This window comes from Sardina pilchardus, chromosome 16 (genome assembly GCF_963854185.1).
Source record: "Sardina pilchardus chromosome 16, fSarPil1.1, whole genome shotgun sequence".
NCBI lineage: Eukaryota > Metazoa > Chordata > Actinopteri > Clupeiformes > Clupeidae > Sardina > Sardina pilchardus.
This window is the reverse complement of record NC_085009.1, coordinates 27,094,749-27,110,013: the sequence shown is the minus strand read 5'-3', so window position 1 is coordinate 27,110,013 and position 15,265 is coordinate 27,094,749. Positions and strand designations below refer to the sequence as shown.

General features: G+C 37.2%; 1 protein-coding gene across 3 annotated transcripts in view; it reads right to left on the bottom strand.

Annotated features, from left to right (window-relative positions):
• The window catches only part of LOC134059780 (protein NLRC5-like), a 139,693-nt gene that overhangs the window by 90,312 nt on the left and 34,116 nt on the right, over nucleotides 1-15,265 (bottom strand). The window lies entirely within an intron of this gene.

The following is a 15,265-nucleotide window of genomic DNA, read 5'->3' as shown; positions in this document are numbered from 1 at the left end:
TCCTCAATCCTCACTGATCTACATAAAGAATGATGGAGCGGCAACAATGGGATAGTGTAGCCCTTCCTCTATCTTTCTTTATGTAGATCATTGAGGATCGAGGAGCGAGGGAGGACATAGAAACGCTGCTTGAGGGGCACCCACAGTAAATACTTTAAAAGTTGTATGTAGATAGTCTAATTAATGTTGATAGACAGAATGTTTAATGGATGTTGATAGGCAGATTGTTTAATAGATATTGATTGACAGTTTAATGGGTGGATGAGTGAATGGTCTGAAGAAAATGAATGGATAGAAAGTTGGATGGAATGTGCCTTATATTCTTGTAGAGTGGAGAGACACAGCTTTCTACTGAGAGTAGTGGATACAGATACAGGTGTAATCAATTTAACTGGCTAGTCTTAAGAGAGCCAGAGACAGAGCTTGCTTACTTTGCTTAAAGCCTGAGACAGAGTAGATTGTTTAAAAGTTGAATGTAGATCGTCTAATTGATGTTGATAGGCAGACTGTTTAGAATGGGTGGATGAGTGAATGGTTTGAAGAAGATGAATGGATAGAAAGTTGGATGGAATTAGGAAGACTTATGTTGATACAGTTGATACAGGGGAACAGAAAATGTAGTCTCAAGAGAGCCAGTGTGCCTGAGAGAGAGAGAGAGCTGCTGCACCTGGACTGGCCACCTGGCGTAAGATTCTAATTGCTGCCGTGATGTCATAATGAGCAATGTTAAGTCTATGGGGAAATAGCTCAATGTTAAATCTATGGGGAAATCGTTTTTTAATTCATAGTTTAAAAAGTATAAAAGTTACAAAGTTGAAAAATACAAAGCACACATGGCATAAGCGAGACCTACGCAACAAAGTTTGAATGAAGTTTCTTCAGTTATGCTAAAAAATGCTAACTATGCTAACCATGCTAACTAGCTAACTTGCTAGTGAGGACTTTTATTTTGAAACATTTGTTGCTAGGGTATCCATGGTGGCCACTATCAGGAAACAAGAAGTTACTGCAGTATAATCATGTTGGTTGCTATGGAAACGGTCATAAACACTTAATTTTAATGGTTGCTATGTTGGTTGCTAGGTACATGGAGGTTTCATGTAGTTGACTGGAGGCATAGTGGATGATAACTGACAGTTGGAATGGTTGAACAGTTCAATAGTTGAGTAGTTTCAGTGGTTAAATGATTTAATAATGTATTATTGCAGTGAGGACCTTTATTTTGAAACAGTTGTGGACAGAGGAAGTAGTGAAACAGGATCTGTAGTCTTAATGAGATTGTATGCTTAAAGCCTGAGACAGAAGTTGCCTCTCATATAGCGTTTACGCGTCCTCTCTCGCTCCTCACTGATCTACATAAAGAATGATGGAGCGGCAACAATGGGATAGTCTAGCCCTTCTTCTATCTTTCTTTATGTAGATCATTGAGGATCGAGGAGCGAGGGAGGACATATAAACGCTGCTTGAGAGGGACCCACAGTAAATACTTTAAAAGTTGTATGTAGATAGTCTAATTAATGTTGATAGACAGAATGTTTAATGGATGTTGATAGGCAGATTGTTTAATAGATATTGATTGACAGTTTAATGGGTGGATGAGTGAATGGTCTGAAGAAGATGAATGGATAGAAGGTTGGATGGAATGTGCCTTATATTCTTGTTAAGAGAGACACTGATACAGCTCTCTGAGAGTAGTTGATACAGGTGTAATCAATTTAACTGGCTAGTCTGAGACAAAGTAAATAATTTAAAAGTTGAATGTAGATAGTCTAATTAATGTTGATAGACAGAGAGTTTAATGGATGTTGATAGACAGATTGTTTAATAGATGTTGATTTAATGGGTGGATGAGTGAATGGTCTGAAGAAGATGAATGGATAGAATGTTGGATGGAATGTGCCTTATATTCTTGTAGAATGGAGAGACACAGCTCTCTACTGAGAGTAGTGGATACAGATACAGGTGTAATCAATTTAACTGGCTAGTCTTAAGAGAGCCAGCCTGAGACAGAGTAGATTGTTTAAAAGTTGAATGTAGAGCGTCTTATTGATGTTGATAGGCAGACTGTTTAGAATGGGTGGATGAGTGAATGGTTTGAAGAAGATGAATGGATATAAAGTTGGATGGAATTAGGAGAACTTATTTTGATACTGTTGTGCGCAGAGGATACAGGGGAACAGAATATGTAGTCTTCAGAGAGATTGTATGGTTAAAGCCAGAGAAACTGACAGTTGGTGCCCAGGTGGCCGGCCACCTGGCCTAAGATTCTAATTGCTGCCGTGATGTCACAATGAGCAATGTTAAGTCTATGGGGAAATAGCTCAATGTTAAATCTATGGGGAAATCGTTTTTTAATTCATAGTTTAAAAAGTATAAAAGTTACAAAGTTGAAAAATACAAAGCAGACATGGCATGAGCAAGACCTACGCAACAATGTTTGAATGAAGTTTCTACGTTAAACGGTTAAAGCTGAATTGGCTGCGTTAGAAGAAGAAGTTTAACTAGAAATGCAATTCCAAGGAATTACCAGTGCATGAAAATGCAAAAATAGATAATGTAGATATGGTTACTAAGGTGTAGCTAGGGTAAACATGGTGGTTGCATAGTTTACAGAGAGTTGATAGTGTGAAGGTAGACAGTTTAAAGCTGAAACATTCCAGTTCTAACTTAACTAATGATTTCTATTCATGTTAAAATGTTGATTAGCTAACTTAGCTAATGATTTCTAGCAGTTACGTTAAAAATGCTAATAATGTCAGCAATGCTAACTTTATTAACAATGCTAACCAGGTTGATTAGCTAACTTAACCGATGATTTCTAGCAGTAATGCTAAAAATGCTAACTATGCTAACAATGCTAAATTTGCTAACAATGCTAATCAGGTTGATTAGCTAACTTAGTTGATGATTTTTTGCAGTTATGCTAAAAATGCTAACTATGCTAACAATGCTAACTATGCTAACCATGCTAACTAGCTAACTTGCTAGTGAGGACTTTTATTTTGAAACATTTGTTGCTAGGGTTTCCATGGCGGCCACTATCAGGAAACAAGAAGTTACTGCAGTATAATCATGTTGGTTGCTATGGAAACGGTCATAAACACTTAATTTGAATGGTTGCTATGTTGGTTGCTAGGTACATGGAGGTTTCATGTAGTTGACTGGAGGCATAGTGGATGATAACTGACAGTTGGAATGGTTGAACAGTTCAATAGTTGAGTAGTTTCAATGGTTAAATTATTTAATAGTGTATTATTGCAGTGAGGACTTTTATTTTGAAACAGTTGTGGACAGAGGAAACAGTTAACAGGATATGTAGTCTTCTGAGAGAATGTATGCTTAAAGCCTGAGAAACTGACAGTTGGTGCCCAGGTGGCCGGCCACCTGGCGTAAGATTCTAATTGCTGCCGTGATGTCATAATGAGCAATGTTAAGTCTATGGGGGAAATGGTAATAGTTTTTAACTAATAGTTTAAAAAGTATACAAGTTACAAAGTTAAAAAATACAAAGCAGGCATGGCATAAGCAAGACCTACGCAACAACGTTTGAATGAAGTTTCTACGTTAAACGGTTGAAGCTGAATTGGCTGCGTTAGAAGAAGAAGTTTAATAATAATAACTAGAAATGCAATTCCAAGGAATTACCAGTGCATGAAAATGCAAAAATAGATAGATAATGTAGATATGGTTACTAAGGTGTAGCTAGGGTAAACATGGTGGTTGCATAGTTTACAGAGAGTTGATAGTGTGAAGGTAGACAGTTTAAAGATGAAACGTTCCAGTTCTAACTTAACTAATGATTTCTATTCATGTTAAAATGTTGATTAGCTAACTTAGCTAATGATTTCTAGCAGTTACGCTAAAAATGCTAATTATGCTTGCAATGCTAACTTTACTAACAATGCTAACCAGGTTGATTAGCTAACTTAACCGATGATTTCTAGCAGTAATGCTAAAAATGCTAACTATGCTAACAATGCTAAATTTGCTAACAATGCTAACCAGGTTGATTAGCTAACTTAGTTGATGATTTTTTGCAGTTATGCTAAAAATGCTAACAATGCTAACTATGCTAACTTGCTAGTGAGGACTTTTATTTTGAAACATTTGTTGCTAGGGTATCCATGTTGGCCACTATCAGGAAACAAGAAGTTACTGCAGTGTAATCATGTTGGTTGCTATGGAAACGGTCATAAACACTTAATTTTAATGGTTGCTATGTTGGTTGCTAGGTACATGGAGGTTTCATGTAGTTGACTGGAGGCATAGTGGATGATAACTGACAGTTGGAATGGTTGAACAGTTCAATAGTTGAGTAGTTTCAATGGTTAAATGATTTAATAGTGTATTATTGCAGTGAGGACTTTTATTTTGAAACAGTTGTGGACAGAGGAAACAGTTAACAGGATATGTAGTCTTCTGAGAGACTGTATGCTTAAAGCCAGAGAAACTGACAGTTGGTGCCCAGGTGGCCAGCCACCTGGCGTAAGATTCTAATTGCTGCCGTGATGTCATAATGAGCAATGTTAAGTCTATGGGGAAATAGCTCAATGTTAAATCTATGGGGAAATCGTTTTTTAATTCATAGTTTAAAAAGTATAAAAGTTACAAAGTTGAAAAATACAAAGCACACATGGCATAAGCAAGACCTACGCAACAACGTTTGAATGAAGTTTCTACGTTAAACGGTTGAAGCTGAATTGCGAGCATTAGAAGAAGAAGAATAAGAAGCCTAGGAAGAACAGTACAGTGCATTTTCATGCACTGTAATAAGAAGACTTGGAATAACAGTACAGTGCATTTTCATGCACTGTAATAAGAAGACTTGGAATAACAGTACAGTGCATTTTCATGCACTGTAACTAGAGAATGTAATTCCAGGGAAATTACGAGTGCATGAAAATGCAAAAATGTATAGATACAGTAGATAATGTAGATATAGTTACTAAGGTGTAGCTAGGGTAAACATGGTGGTTGCATAGTTTAAAGAAAGCTGATAGTGTGAAGGTAGACAGTTTAAAGCTTAAACATTACAGTTCTAACTGAACTAATGATTTCTAGCAGTTATGCTAAACATGCTAACAATGCTCACTATGCTAACAATGCTAACCAGGTTGATTAGCTAACTTAGCTAATCATTTCTAACAGTTATGTTAAAAATGCTAACTATGCTAACTGTGCTAACAATGGTAACCAGGTTGATTAGCTAACTTAGCTAATCATTTCTAGCAGTTATGCTAAAAATGCTAACTATGCTAACAATGCTAACTAGCTAACTTGCTAGTGAGGACTTTTATTTTGAAACATTTGTTGATAGGGTATCTATGGTGGCCACTATCAGGAATAAAGAAGTTACTGTAGTAAAATCATGTTGGTTGCTATGGAAACGGTCATAAACGCTTAATTTTAATGGTTGCTATGTTGGTTGCTAGGTACATGGAGGTTTCATGTAGTTGACTGGAGGCATAGTTGATGATAACTGACAGTTGGAATGGTTGAACAGTTAAATAGTTGAGTAGTTTCAATGGTTAAATGATTTAATCGTGTATTATTGCAGTGAGGACTTTTATTTTGAAACAGTTGTGGACAGAGGAAGTAGTGAAACAGGATCTGTAGTCTTAATGAGATTGTATGCTTTAAAGCCTGAGAGAGAGAGAGAGAGCTGCCACCTGGCATAAGATTCTAATTGCCCTATTATGATGTCATAATGTAATGTTAAGTCTATGGGGAAATTTTAATAGTTTTTATTTAATAGTTCAAAAAGTATAAAAGTTACAAAGTTGAAAAATACATAGCTGAAGTCACCTAAGTAAGACCTACGCAGCGCAGTTTGAATGAAGTTTCTACGTTAAACGGTTGAAGCTGAATTGCACGCACAAAAAGCGTTAGAAGAATATCAATAACTAGAAATGCAATTCCAAGGAATTACCAGTGCATGAAAATGCAAAAATGTATAGATAGATGATGTAGATATGGTTACTAAGGTGTAGCTAGGGTAAACATGGTGATTGCATAGTTTAAAGAAAGCTGATAGTGTGAAGGTAGACAGTTTAAAGCTTAAACATTCCAGTTTTAACTGAACTAATGATTTCTAGCAGTTATGGTAAAAATGCTAACAAAGCTAACAATGCTAGCAATGGTAACCAGGTTCATTAGCTAACTTAGCTGATCATTTCTAGCAGTTATGCTAAATATGCTAACAATGCTAACTATGTTAACAATGCTAACTAGGTTGATTAGCTAACTTAGCTAATCATTTCTAGCAGTTATGCTAAAAATGCTAACTATGCTAACCATGCTAACTTGCTAGTGAGGACTTTTATTTTTAAACATTTGTTGCAAGGGTATCCATTGTGGCCACTATCAGGAAACAAGAAGTTACTGCCAGAGCCCCTTTAGGGAGAGCCGGTCCACTTCCTATTAACTCCATTGTACCGGATTGTTCCTGCAATCCATTGAAATTCCGCTAGGGACGTTGCCGAGCAAGTGATAAATGAATTGTGGTCTATGGGGCTAAGCGGCTAGAACTCGTTTTTTTCACAGTTGACAACTTCATTTCTTAATGTACATTGTCGTAGTAGCTACCTGAGTATAGGTTTTCCACTGGAAATGAAATAAAAAGTCACTCATGTCCTTTCTGCTTTTCATAGGATGGGCCGTTTTCCCTGTAACATGCTAGCATTTAGCTCATGGATGCTCGCGACACTCGCGACCGATTACGACCGTCGTGAAGCTGAACCTTCTTTTAGGTCTATGGCCGTAAAGTGGTTCGCTTGTGTCACGTGACATGAAAACTTTGAAAGGGTTTTTAGGAATAACAACACATATTAAAAATTTTATTGGTCAGCTGATTGTCAAGTCAAGTTATCCTGCATCGCATGCATTAATGCAATTTTAGGAGAAAAAATTATATAACGACAAATGTGGTACTGGGGGGTTCAGCTCCATTGCTACCCATTCATTCATCACTTGCTCGCGATCGCCCTCTAGTTGCAGTACCATGCGGAAGTATTTCGCTAGTGGTCCTTCTCCCCTTATTAGACATTCTCTGTTACTGCAGTATAATCATGTTGGTTGCTATGGAAACGGTCATAAACGCTTAATTTTAATGGTTGCTATGTTGGTTGCTAGGTACATGGAGGTTTCATGTAGTTGACTGGAGGCATAGTTGATGATACTAGGCAGATTGTTTAATAGATATTGATTGAGAGTTTAATGGGTGGATGAGTGAATGGTCTGAAGAAGATGAATGGATAGAAGGTTGGATGGAATGTGCCTTATATTCTTGTTAAGAGAGACACTGATACAGCTCTCTGAGAGTAGTTGATACAGGTGTAATCAATTTAACTGGCTAGTGTTAAGAGAGCCAGAGTGTAGGCTTAAAGCCTGAGACAGAGTAAATCATTTAAAAGTTGAATGTAGATAGTCTAATTAATGTTGATAGACAGAGAGTTTAATGGATGTTGATAGGCAGATTGTTTAATAGATGTTGATAGATAGTTTAATGGGTGGATGAGTGAATGGTCTGAAGAAGATGAATGGATAGAAAGTTGGATGGAATGTGCCTTATATTCTTGTAGAGTGGAGAGACACAGCTCTCTACTGAGAGTAGTGGATACAGATACAGGTGTAATCAATTTAACTGGCTAGTCTTAAGAGAGCCAGAGACAGAGCTTGCTTACTTTGCTTAAAGCCTGAGACAGAGTAGATTGTTTAAAAGTTGAATGTAGATCGTCTAATTGATGTTGATAGGCAGACTGTTTAGAATGGGTGGATGAGTGAATGGTTTGAAGAAGATGAATGGATAGAAAGTTGGATGGAATTAGGAAGACTTATGTTGATACAGTTGATACAGGGGAACAGAAAATGTAGTCTCAAGACAGCCAGTGTATGCCTGAGAGAGAGAGAGAGCTGCTGCACCTGGACTGGCCACCTGGCGTAACATTCTAATTGCTGCCGTGATGTCATAATGAGCAATGTTAAGTCTATGGGGAAATTGTTAATAGTTTTTATTTAATAGTTCAAAAAGTATAAAAGTTACAAAGTTGAAAAATACAAAGCACACATGGCATAAGCAAGACCTACGCAACAACGTTTGAATGAAGTTTCTACGTTAAACGGTTGAAGCTGAATTGCGAGCGTTAGAAGAAGAAGTTTAATAAAAAGCCTAGGAAGAACAGTACAGTGCATTTTCATGCACTGTAATAAGAATAAATCGGATAACAGTAGAGTGCATTTTCATGCACTCTAATAAGAAAAAGCCTAGGAAGAACAGTACAGTGCATTTTCATGCACTGTAATAATAAGAAACCTAGGAAGAACAATATAGTGCATTTTCATGCACTATAATAATAATAACTAGAAATGCAATTCCAAGGAATTACCAGTGCATGAAAATGCAAAAATAGATAGATAATGTAGATATGGTTACTAAGGTGTAGCTAGGGTAAACATGGTGGTTGCATAGTTTACAGAGAGTTGATAGTGTGAAGGTAGACAGTTTAAAGATGAAACATTCCAGTTCTAACTTAACTAATGATTTCTATTCATGTTAAAATGTTGATTAGCTAACTTAGCTAATGATTTCTAGCAGTTACGCTAAAAATGCTTATTATGCTAGCAATGCTAACTTTACTAACAATGCTAACCAGGTTGATTAGCTAACTTAACCGATGATTTCTAGCAGTTATGCTAAAAATGCTAACTATGTTAACAATGCTAACTAGCTAACTTGCTAGTGAGGACTTTTATTTTGAAACATTTGTTGCTAGGGTATCCATGGTGGCCACTATCAGGAAACAAGAAGTTACTGCAGTATAATCATGTTGGTTGCTATGGAAACGGTCATAAACGCTTAATTGTAATGGTTGCTATGTTGGTTGCTAGGTACATGGAGGTTTCATGTAGTTGACTGGAGGCATAGTGGATGATAACTGACAGTTGGAATGGTTGAACAGTTCAATAGTTGAGTAGTTTCAATGGTTAAATGATTTAATAGTGTATTATTGCAGTGAGGACCTTTATTTTGAAACAGTTGTGGACAGAGGAAGTAGTGAAACAGGATCTGTAGTCTTAATGAGATTGTATGCTTAAAGCCTGAGACAGAAGGTGCCTCTCATAGCGTTTACGCGTCCTCTCTCGCTCCTCACTGATCTACATAAAGAATGATGGAGCGGCAACAATGGGATAGTCTAGCCCAGGGGTCGGCAATTAAGTTTGGCCTCGGGCCAGATATTTTCCGAGCCATTACATAGCGGGCCACAAGTTCACAACCAAAACAATGGATAATTTAATTAATTAATATCGGAGGAGGTAAAAATGATAGGCGCTCTTGAAATGACAGAGCAGAGACATTCAAGCAGGCTGATGTAGGTTAAATTTGTCGACTGGTCATTGGGGGCGCTATTACTGTATATGCATGTGTCTTTAAAAAATAATATTAAAAAACACCAGAAAAACATTTCCACGCGTTGCTGTTAGCTGTCAAAAAATGGCACTATGAAAAAATCTGAAGAGAAAAGTTAACAGCGAAAACAGGATCTTTAATGATGAATGGACAGAGAACTATGCCTTCATCCTCCCTAATTGTATTAATGCAAAGCCCACATGCCTGATCTGTAACAACTACTAACGAGGGTTTCTCTGCATGCAAAGAGTACAAGACGGCACCACGAAAGTAAGCATGCTAATGTAAAGGTTGCGTTCCTAAATAACACGCACGCTATTAATGTTTGAAACTCGTGTTTTACTTTTCACAGTTCTATGTGCGTAAATTGCCTGTTTGATGTCAGGCCTGTTTAAAAGAAGTCGTGTTTTAATTATCACCATAAGCCTATGTCCGTTGTTTGAATGACAACATGTGTTTTAGGGACTAGCTTGGAATTTGAGAACCAGCGCTGTCCACTGACTTCATTTGTTTTTGCATGTTGTGCGTTCACGCTGCACCTCGCTGCGTGCTTCTTCACTCGTATTCAGATGAAACAAATACTGTATCTAAGCATTTAGATTGATTTAAATTCTTCTGTTCTGGAAAGTTACGTTTCAAAATAAAGAGCATGTTTGAGGCTGGCAGTCCGATTTTAAATTTTTTTTTTTTTTTTTTTTTTTTTTCATTCTCTGGTTCAAAAGATCTCGCGGGCCAGATGTTTTTTGCTTGCGGGCCGCATCTGGCCCGCGGGCCGCCTATTGCCGACCACTGGTCTAGCCCTTCTTCTATCTTTCTTTATGTAGATCATTGAGGATCGAGGAGCGAGGGAGGACATATAAACGCTGCTTGAGAGGGACCCACAGTAAATACTTTAAAAGTTGTATGTAGATAGTCTAATTAATGTTGATAGATAGAATGTTTAATGGATGTTGATAGGCAGATTGTTTTATATTGATTGACAGTTTAATGGGTGGATGAGTGAATGGTCTGAAGAAGATGAATGGATAGAAGGTTGGATGGAATGTGCCTTATATTCTTGTTAAGAGAGACACTGATACAGCTCTCTGAGAGTAGTTGACACAGGTGTAATCAATTTAACTGGCTAGTCTTAAGAGAGCCAGAGTACTCTTAAAGCCTGAGACAGAGTAAATAATTTAAAAGTTGAATGTAGATAGTCTAATTAATGTTGATAGACAGAGAGTTTAATGGATGTTGATAGACAGATTGTTTAATAGATGTTGATAGACAGTTTAATGGGTGGATGAGTGAATGGTCTGAAGAAGATGAATGGATAGAATGTTGGATGGAATGTGCCTTATATTCTTGTAGAATGGAGAGACACAGCTCTCTACTGAGAGTAGTGGATACAGATACAGGTGTAATCAATTTAACTGGCTAGTCTTAAGAGAGCCAGCCTGAGACAGAGTAGATTGTTTAAAAGTTCAATGTAGAGCGTCTAATTGATGTTGTTGATAGGCAGACTGTTTAGAATGGGTGGATGAGTGAATGGTTTGAAGAAGATGAATGGATATAAAGTTGGATGGAATTAGGAGTACTTATTTTGATACTGTTGTGCACAGAGGATACAGGGGAACAGAATATGTAGTCTTCAGAGAGGAGCCTGAGAGAAACTGACAGTTGGTGCCCAGGTGGCTGACCAGCTGGGGTAACATTCTAATTGCTGCCGTGATGTCATAATGAGCAATGTTAAGTCTATGGGGGAAATGGTGATAGTTTTTAACTAATAGTTTAAAAAGTATAAAAGTTACAAAGTTGAAAAATACAAAGCACATATGGCATAAGCAAGACCTACGCAAAAAAGTTTGAATGAAGTTTCTACGTTAAACGGTTGAAGCTGAATTGCGAGCGTTAGAAGAAGAAGTTTAACTAGAAATGCAATTCCAAGGAATTACCAGTGCATGAAAATGCAAAAATAGATAGATAATGTAGATAAGGTTACTAAGGTGTAGCTAGGGTAAACATGGTGGTTGCATAGTTTACAGAGAGTTGATAGTGTGAAGGTAGACAGTTTAAAGATGAAACATTCCAGTTCTAACTTAACTAATGAAATCTATTCATGTTAAAATGTTGATTAGCTAACTTAGCTAATGATTTCTAGCAGTTACGCTAAAAATGCTTATTATGCTAGCAATGCTAACTTTACTAACAATGCTAACCAGGTTGATTAGCTAACTTAACCGATGATTTCTAGCAGTAATGCTAAAAATGCTAACTATGCTAACAATGCTAAATTTGCTAACAATGCTAACCAGGTTGATTAGCTAACTTAGTATATGATTTTTTGCAGTTATGCTAAAAATGCTAACAATGCTAACTATGCTAACCATGCTAACTAGCTAACTTGCTAGTGAGGACTTTTATTTTGAAACATTTGTTGCTAGGGTATCCATGGTGGCCACTATCAGGAAACAAGAAGTTACTGCAGTATAATCATGTTGGTTGCTATGGAAACGGTCATAAACACTTAATTTTAATGGTTGCTATGTTGGTTGCTAGGTACATGGAGGTTTCATGTAGTTGACTGGAGGCATAGTGGATGATAACTGACAGTTGGAATGGTTGAACAGTTCAATAGTTGAGTAGTTTCAATGGTTAAATGATTTAATAGTGTATTATTGCAGTGAGGACCTTTATTTTGAAACAGTTGTGGACAGAGGAAGTAGTGAAACAGGATCTGTAGTCTTAATGAGATTGTATGCTTAAAGCCTGAGACAGAAGGTGCCTCTCATATAGCGTTTACGCGTCCTCTCTCGCTCCTCACTGATCTACATAAAGAATGATGGAGCGGCAACAATGGGATAGTCTAGCCCTTCTTCTATCTTTCTTTATGTAGATCATTGAGGATCGAGGAGCGAGGGAGGACATACAGTATAAACGCTGCTTGAGAGGGACCCACAGTAAATACTTTAAAAGTTGTATGTAGATAGTCTAATTAATGTTGATAGACAGAATGTTTAATAGATGTTGATAGGCAGATTGTTTAATAGATATTGATTGACAGTTTAATGGGTGGATGAGTGAATGGTCTGAAGAAGATGAATGGATAGAAGGTTGGATGGAATGTGCCTTATACTCTTGTTAAGAGAGACACTGATACAGCTCTCTGAGAGTAGTTGACACAGGTGTAATCAATTTAACTGGCTAGTCTTAAGAGAGCCAGAGTACTCTTAAAGCCTGAGACAGAGTAAATAATTTAAAAGTTGAATGTAGATAGTCTAATCAATGTTGATAGACAGAGAGTTTAATGGATGTTGATAGACAGATTGTTTAATAGATGTTGATAGACAGTTTAATGGGTGGATGAGTGAATGGTCTGAAGAAGATGAATGGATAGAATGTTGAATGGAATGTGATATTCTTGTGTAATGGAGAGACACAGCTCTCTACTGAGAGTAGTGGATACAGATACAGGTGTAATCAATTTAACTGGCTAGTCTTAAGAGAGCCAGCCTGAGACAGAGTAGATTGTTTAAAAGTTGAATGTAGAGCGTCTAATTGATGTTGATAGGCAGACTGTTTAGAATGGGTGGATGAGTGAATGGTTTGAAGAAGATGAATGGATATAAAGTTGAATGGAATTAGGAGGACTTATTTTGATACTGTTGTGCGCAGAGGATACAGGGGAACAGAATATGTAGTCTTCAGAGAGATTGTAAAGCCTGAGAGAAACTGACAGTTGGTGCCCAGGTGGCTGACCAGCTGGGGTAACATTCTAATTGCTGCCGTGATGTCATAATGAGCCATGTTAAGTCTATGGGGGAAATTGTAATAGTTTTTAACTAATAGTTTAAAAAGTATAAAAGTTACAAAGTTGAAAAATACAAAGCACACATCGCGTAAGTAAGACCTACGCGACATAGTTTGAATGGAATTTCTACGTTAAGCGGTTGAAGCTGAATTGCGTGCGTTAGAAGAAGAACTAGAAATGCAATTCCAAGGAATTACCAGTGCATGAAAATGCAAAAATAGATAGATAATGTAGATATGGTTACTAAGGTGTAGCTAGGGTAAACATGGTGGTTGCATAGTTTACAGAGAGTTGATAGTGTGAAGGTAGACAGTTTAAAGATGAAACGTTCCAGTTCTAACTTAACTAATGATTTCTATTCATGTTAAAATGTTGATTAGCTAACTTAGCTAATGATTTCTAGCAGTTACGCTAAAAATGCTTATTATGCTAGCAATGCTAACTTTACTAACAATGCTAACCAGGTTGATTAGCTAACTTAACCGATGATTTCTAGCAGTAATGCTAAAAATGCTAACTATGCTAACAATGCTAAATTTGCTAACAATGCTAACCAGGTTGATTAGCTAACTTAGTTGATGATTTTTTGCAGTTATGCTAAAAATGTTAACTATGCTAACCATGCTAACTAGCTAACTTGCTAGTGAGGACTTTTATTTTGAAACATTTGTTGCTAGGGTATCCATGGTGGCCACTATCAGGAAACAAGAAGTTACTGCTGTATAATCATGTTGGTTGCTATGGAAACGGTCATAAACACTTAATTTTAATGGTTGCTATGTTGGTTGCTAGGTACATGGAGGTTTCATGTAGTTGACTGGAGGCATAGTGGATGATAACTGACAGTTGGAATGGTTGAACAGTTCAATAGTTGAGTAGTTTCAATGGTTAAATGATTTAATAGTGTATTATTGCAGTGAGGACCTTTATTTTGAAACAGTTGTGGACAGAGGAAGTAGTGAAACAGGATCTGTAGTCTTAATGAGATTGTATGCTTAAAGCCTGAGACAGAAGGTGCCTCTCATAGCGTTTACGCGTCCTCTCTCGCTCCTCGATCCTCACTGATCTACATAAAGAATGATGGAGCGGCAACAATGGGATAGTCTAGCCCTTCTTCTATCTTTCTTTATGTAGATCATTGAGGATCGAGGAGCGAGGGAGGACATATAAACGCTGCTTGAGAGGGACCCACAGTAAATACTTTAAAAGTTGTATGTAGATAGTCTAATTAATGTTGATAGATATAATGTTTAATGGATGTTGATAGGCAGATTGTTTAATAGATATTGATTGACAGTTTAATGGGTGGATGAGTGAATGGTCTGAAGAAGATGAATGGATAGAAGGTTGGATGGAATGTGCCTTATATTCTTGTTAAGAGAGACACTGATACAGCTCTCTGAGAGTAGTTGACACAGGTGTAATCAATTTAACTGGCTAGTCTTAAGAGAGCCAGAGTACTCTTAAAGCCTGAGACAGAGTAAATAATTTAAAAGTTGAATGTAGATAGTCTAATTAATGTTGATAGACAGAGAGTTTAATGGATGTTGATAGACAGATTGTTTAATAGATGTTGATAGACAGTTTAATGGGTGGATGAGTGAATGGTCTGAAGAAGATGAATGGATCGAAAGTTGGATGGAATGTGCCTTATATTCTTGTAGAATGGAGAGACACAGCTCTCTACTGAGAGTAGTGGATACAGATACAGGTGTAATCAATTTAACTGGCTAGTCTTAAGAGAGCCAGCCTGAGACAGAGTAGATTGTTTAAAAGTTCAATGTAGAGCGTCTAATTGATGTTGTTGATAGGCAGACTGTTTAGAATGGGTGGATGAGTGAATGGTTTGAAGAAGATGAATGGATATAAAGTTGGATGGAATTAGGAGGACTTATTTTGATACTGTTGTGCGCAGAGGATACAGGGGAACAGAATATGTAGTCTTCAGAGAGGAGCCTGAGAGAAACTGACAGTTGGTGCCCAGGTGGCTGACCAGCTGGGGTAACATTCTAATTGCTGCCGTGATGTCATAATGAGCAATGTTAAGTCTATGGGGAAATTGTTAATAG